This window comes from Triturus cristatus, chromosome 11 (assembly GCF_964204655.1).
Source record: "Triturus cristatus chromosome 11, aTriCri1.1, whole genome shotgun sequence".
NCBI lineage: Eukaryota > Metazoa > Chordata > Amphibia > Caudata > Salamandridae > Triturus > Triturus cristatus.
This window is the reverse complement of record NC_140594.1, coordinates 606,994,963-607,001,765: the sequence shown is the minus strand read 5'-3', so window position 1 is coordinate 607,001,765 and position 6,803 is coordinate 606,994,963. Positions and strand designations below refer to the sequence as shown.

Below are 6,803 nucleotides of genomic sequence, written 5' to 3'. Positions count from 1 at the left end.
GAGCTTGACATTTGACCTCTGTCTTTGAATGCACAGCAAGTGTAAGATAAGAACAAGATTTAAAGGCCTGTTTACAGAAAGAAAGTTTGTGGAAGAATACAGTAAACAAGGTTTGCCCACCGGATTAAACAAATTCAAGGTGGACAGCCTAAAGCAACAAAAAAAAACAGCAAATAGAAAGCCAGAAAATTTGAGTTACAATCCACAGAGCCAATTGTAAGCAAGGGGCATAATGCATTGCTAGTTTAGCTTTCTTAATGTCCTCAAGATATCTTTAGTAAACGAGACAACTGCAATGTCTGGTAGGCTTCGACATGTGTGCGTGCTCTAACACATAAGGAAATGTTGGTTAATTTCCAGTCCTGCTAATGTGTTTCTTCACCCGTTAGATTCTGTCCATTCACAGAGGGTATGTAAGACTGTCCCAGTTGAAAGTTCTCAAAATCCTGACTCGTGTGTGAAATTATGTCAGGGTTGGTGTTGCAAGACTCCGTGGCTTGTTCAGAAGCAGTAATGGTGGTGGCTACGCTTCTTGTAACCGTATCAAAATCATCATTATCTTCCAAGACTGGAGATCCGTCAGCATTGCTAAAAGCTTCTGGGTTTTGTTCTGCCTATTCCCCTTTAAGAGTTCGGATTCTTCGAAACACCATATCAAGCTCTTTCTACATATCCACCGAAGTATGTTTATGATTCAACAATCTCTTGTTCAATCAATCATCAATACTTTATTCGGTTTTTACAAAGAAAACCATAAAAGTCAAACAAACACAATTAAAAAAATCTCCAACTGATGATACATAGAACAACAGTGCAATATGACCGCCATTGGCCCGTATATGCAGGGATGGTATTCGAGCACTATGTCAGAAGTTGAGGAGTCAAAACTCTTCTTCATTTGCCGCATTATACCATTGGAAAGGCTGTTGAAATTCAGTAGCATCTAATTTGTCTTTTCAAACCTATCTAACATGTGTCTTTGAGACAATATTATGCGTTTACATCTTCTGATTCCACCATGCTCAGCATTCTCCTGCAAAACAAGCCAGAAGCTGTAGGGTCCATGTTTCTCTCCCATGGGACCAAAAATTCACAGTTTCCTTTAGGCAATGGAATTAGAGTTGTGTGAGTGCTGCATATGGGGGTCAAATCAAGACACAAGACATGCACAATTGATAAATATTCACTGAAATCGGATTTCCACACATTATTTGTGTGCTGTATAGGTTTACCAGTAAAACTGCATGTCTATGCAAATTTAGCAACCATTCCAATGGAAAATATGCTGTCGTTAACTACATTGTAATAGCACACCAGTCCTTCAGAATGCAGCACTGGCTATATACTACACCCTTACCACTCTCTTGCTAAATGGCCATGGCACATTTGATACACTAGTGTTTTGTGTGACGCTTGTTTTTTTTTCACAATCCCTGTTGTAAAATTGATGGCAGCACCCCGAGTCTGACAATTGTTCTAACACCACTGCCATTTCCCAACACACAATAAACAGCATGAGCGTCAAACAACACTGATGAAAGGGTCTCTTAGAAAGACAGGACAGATGTTAAAATGTACATAGAAGCAAGACATGCCAGGTCGGAAGCCTTAAAATCTCCCACCACTGCTGTGTCTAGAAGGGGAGTAAAAAGCTGCACCTTGCTGAAAGGCAATGGAGGCATTCTTATGAAGAGTAAATCACAGTGCCTTAAATATAGAATGCTGATGTCAGTGCATCCTGATCAGATATTGTGAAGTAGAAGACCTAAGCGACAAGCAGCTGTCTGGCGACCATGTTCATAATTATTTGCATCTAGTTAGGATATAATTAGGAAGTCCTCAGTAAGAGGAGTTTCCCATTCTGTGACAGAGCAGACAGTATACCACAGCTTTCTGTCAGTCCAGGGAAAGTAAAGGGAGAATCGTCATTAACATATAGATGGTAAACAAAGCAGATCTCAGAAAATTTATTGGGGTGGGTAAGACATTAGCAAAAAAACTAATGGAAAGATAATTTTAGAAAGGGGAGAAAGAAAGAAATTAAAAAGCGTAGGGCTCGCAGGAGAGCCCTGTGTGATATCTCAGAAAAGGGCCTTAGATGTGGAAGAGTAATGAGCTGAAAGGACAGCCATTCATCTAAAATGCAAGAATGAGCTAATTCAATCTAATGCAGTGCCTCTGAAGTCAAATTGGCACAACCTGCTAAAAAGTACTGGATGGGTAAAAGTGTAAAATGTGGCACCAAGATCCAAACGTTTGAGAACAGCACAAACTCCTTCATCATGAATAAAGAACGTACATGGTGATTGTTAACTGTCCTACTTCAGTGCCATGTAAAGGACAAAACTCAGACAGAGTTCTATCTGGCAGATTGTTGGAAGCTGCTAGTGCTGTAATTTGTCTGTTGATGTTCTTCTCAAAAATCCTAGATAATAGGAGGAAAATAAAAAAATTGCTGGAACCGTGGTGTCTGGCGACTCTACTCCTAGTTGACAGAGCCTTTACTTAAAATTGAGGTAGCACTAGGCTGGTGACAGCAGGGCCAATGTGGACAGGGTCTCAACCGGTGGTGTATCATGGCACCGAGCTGGGCACTGGGGCACCTAGTAGATATGGAGAGCTGTGAATGAGAATGCCTGCCCACCAATCTAACTTCAGGCTTCACTGCTACCAATGGCTCCAAACTAGCATCCCTCCACTTTCTGGGTGAATCTCTTTATAGACAAGGACCCAGTGATGTAGTGCAAGAGAGAAATTTTGTTTTGGGTGCTGGATGTTTTGTATTATATGATCAATAACAGTTTTGTGTTGGGATACAGTTTTAGTTAACTTGAGCAGTGATATATGTGTGCTGGGAGGACGGCTATGTTGACTTATTTGAGCCCTGAGATGACATTGTGGCTCAGCTGTAGAGCTTGCAAGTTCCAGGCAAAACCATCTCAAAATACACCAGTCCGTTTTTTAGTCACTAAAAGTAAAAGGATAGTAAAGCTAAAGTAAGTATGTAAACAACTTCTAAAGCACGCGAATGACAAAGGCATTTTGGTGCTAACGTCCTACAACAGAAGCATATGAGAAATTATGTATTCTCGGAAGTAAAAAGCCACATCTTCAAAGATTTCCTAAAAAGAACCAAACTCGGTTCGGTTCTCAGAGTGAAAGGCAAAGAATTCAAAAGTTTACCTGCTGAGTAGACGAAGCTTCTACCCACCAACTTGATTTCCATTATCTTTGGAATAGACACTCATTTGGTTGTTCCTGATCTGATATTACGATGGGGAGGTTTAACAAGAAAAGATCCTCTGAATATAGAGGGGGCCAGTATTGTGCAGGGCCCTATGGACCATGCACAAGGCCTTGCATTTAACCCTTTCACAAACTGATAGCCAATGGAGCTCAAAAATGCTCTATGAGACAGAGCTGAATTTAGGTATCTGCAAAATAATGTGAGCTGCCGCATTTCGCAATGATTGAAGCTTAAATTGTATCCGCTTCTGAATTCCCAAATACAAAGCAATAATCAGTTTTACTGAGGACCAAGGCTACACTGATCATCTTTTGCCTATCAGGAGGAATGAAAGGAAAAACGCTTTTTAATCCTCAAAGAAAATGGAAACAGGAAAGAAACAGGAAGGGGTGATATGATTTGTTTGGTCAGAGAAACAGAGCTAAGCATCAAGTGGCACCCATAGGTTCTTCACTTTCCGAACTGGTGATGGAAGTGGACCAAAATTAGAAGGCCATCATAAGGTGTTCCAAAATGCGATGCACCTCCATTTTCTTAGTGTTTAACTTAAGGCAGTTATCCTGCATCCAGACTACTGTCTGGGCCAAACAGTTTATAGGTCTTGCCTAGGCAGCACTTGCACTGTCTCTTCGAGACGTGCTGTATTCAGGTATGGACTTGAAGCTCCGCCCACTCTCGGCTCATCTTTTTAATTGGCTGCTGTCACTGTCCTTTATGAATGTTGGCTTTTGATTTGTTAATAGGCTTATTAGTCCCTCCTTAGTACCTCCCTCTCTTCTGTTGTTACCTCCCATAAGGACTGACCCTTTTACATGTGTTGTTACTTGGTCTGTTTTAATTACAGTCTGTAAGCACTATTTTGCTAATGACTTTCTCCTAGCCACTGTTGAAAGATGCTCCCAACCCTCCCCTCCCACTCCACAGCTCGCATGTACACAATATCTATATTACTTTCTAAGCAGCAAGGTACCCACGCTTTAGAAATGGCGGCCGCGTGCCTTTCTTTTGTTGTGCGTGGCTTGCCAAACCCCTTTTTTTAATATTACATTTTTTTCATACAGCACTTTATTTTTAAAAAGGCGGCCTCGCACCTTTCTTTTACTTTGAGCAGCTCGCCAAACTATTTTTTTCAAATATTATATTTCTTTAATGCAGCACGGTAATCCGTGCTTGATCTTCAAAAATGGCAGCCATGTGCCTTTCTTTTCTTCAGCGTCGGGGCTAACCCACATTTTATGTGGCTGTCTACGAGCAGATGAGCAGTCTAGTGTTTCTGCTACTCTCCATCCCACGTGACCTTTTCGCGTGGCTCCACTCCCCACCCATAGTGCAGACAGATGTTTCAGCTCTTTGTCGAGTACGGCAATGAAATTGGATACTAGATCTTTTTCTGTGTCTCCTATACACACATGCTTTGCACTGTCACCTTCACGCACTCTCGGTGCTCCCGCACTCAGATTCCACCTTACTCCTAGCCTTTCTGCCTGCCTGTTGCACCACTCTGGTTTCTCAGAAATACCCACCCAAGCAACCGAATGTGACGTAAATGAAAGTGGCAGGTAAAGCGTGGAAAAGTTCATTTTGCTGTCCATTGCTCTGGCCTCCATGTCATTGCTCCAGCACAAAAGAGACATGCATGTATATGAACTTTATGTTGTAATCTTAGGACCCCTTCAGCGTTTTGCTTTTGAGATATTGAATACCTTAATGTTGTTATGTTGTTTACTCTTGCTAAAACCTAAATGACTTGCTGGCAACACGGTTGTTGTGTACACCGATGATCGTCGTTACCCTCGTGGCAGGCGACTAGCAGTAAACAATATTTGACTCCATTTGCACCTACGGTCTACCTACGTCACTAGTGCAGTGATTAAGTTGTCCTTGTACATGAAAATATTTCTCATACTTCTGTTTGGTATTATTTGGAGCGGGTGAGTTCTTTCAACACCCTTTTCCTTTGCACTTAATCAGACAGTGGTGGCTCGCATAGGGTGTGCTGCAGAGTGGTGTGGCGGGGCAGGGGAGGGGCAGGGTGGGGGGCAGCAAACACACGATGGAACGGAGGAAAGTAACTATTACGTTCCTCCGTTCCGTCGTATGTCCGAGTTTTATACCCCCCAAACCCTTCCCCTCCCCTCCCCTGCTCCGCCTCTCCGCCCCGCAGCACGCCCTATGTGAGCCGCCATTGTAATCAGGTGTGCACATGTTGTCATGGAAAGATTTACAGTGCCTATAGCCGAGATATTCTCCATGTGAAACATAACATTCGGATTTCGCAGAGTGGTGGGAGCCACAGATTCCATGTAGGGAAATATTGGAGCGGGCATCAGCGATGCATGTGTCAGTCAACATAGCTGATTCTTTTTTATCGTGAGTCAAATACAGGTTTTGCATTCTGCAATGCTAGTCGACTTTTCTAGGGTGCTGCGTTCACACTGAAAATGTCTGCTTTTCACATCAGATTGTCACCATCAATCTTCCTTTCTTAGGGGGTTTCAATTCTTTAAGCATGTCCATATGGTTTCATAAAGCCCCCAATTCAAGGCAAATCCCTTGCAATAGGTGTCACAATACAAAAAGTTTTAGCAAATGTCATTGCAAATAATAATGTAACACAAATAGCTCAAACTTTCAGTAATGCGAGACCTATTGCATTGCAAAGCAATCGCAGGAGTCACACTTTAGATGTTTAAAGCTAAAGTACAAGTGCTGCGTTGGCTTTGCAATGCAATAGGTCTTGCAGTACTGAAAGTTTGAGCTATTGGCATTGCATTATTATTAGCAATGCCAATAGCTCAAACTTTCAGCAATGCAAGACCTATTGCATTGAAAATGCTTGTTGAATTTGTTGGCTGTAGAGTCGACGTCCGTTGAAATTGACACGACTCTCTGCATGTCATCAGCATATGAAACCACTGAGAAACCGTGCAATCTAATAAGGTTCACCAGAGGGGTAGCATAAATGTTGTAGAGTGTGGGGATAGAGATGAACCCTGTGGCAACCCACTGGGAAGAGAAAAAGAATCAGATAAGAATTCCCCAAAGGCAACAGTCTGCTCTCTATTTGATAAAAAAGAGCAAAGGATAGCGCCTCTGATCCTGATCCTCTCTAGACGGTTAATGAGCACCAAATGATTTACTGTGTCAAACACAGCAGAGAGGTCAAGCAATTCCAGTGGGGCCCTCCCTCCTCTGTCCACTAACATTCAAATCTCTTTGGTGGAAGCAACTTAAGCAGATTCTGTGGAGTGCAATGGTCTAAATCCATACTGAGAAGAGTCTAGAAGACCATTGTAATCAAGAAAAGTGGTCAGCTCATCATTCACGGTATATCTCGAAAATGTTATCAGGCAAAGGCAGCCTTGAAATAGGCCGAAAGTTTTCAGCCTCGTTTGGATCAAGTAAATGTTTTTTTAGTATGAAAACACTCAGACCTTTTTCCAGGCTACAAGAAATAGACCGTTAGTCAGAATGTTATTCAGCAATTTGGTGAGCTGCTCAGAGACCGTACTGGAAACCAAATGCAGCACAAAAGACGGGCAAGTGTCCAACTGGG

The 6,803-nt window shown here is 42.2% G+C and overlaps 1 pseudogene; it reads right to left on the bottom strand.

The window, feature by feature from the left end:
- Positions 1 to 365: 365 nt before the first annotated feature.
- LOC146785153 (kxDL motif-containing protein 1 pseudogene) lies at positions 366 to 1,065 on the bottom strand (annotated as a pseudogene).
- Between the last annotated feature and the right edge of the window lie 5,738 nt (positions 1,066 to 6,803).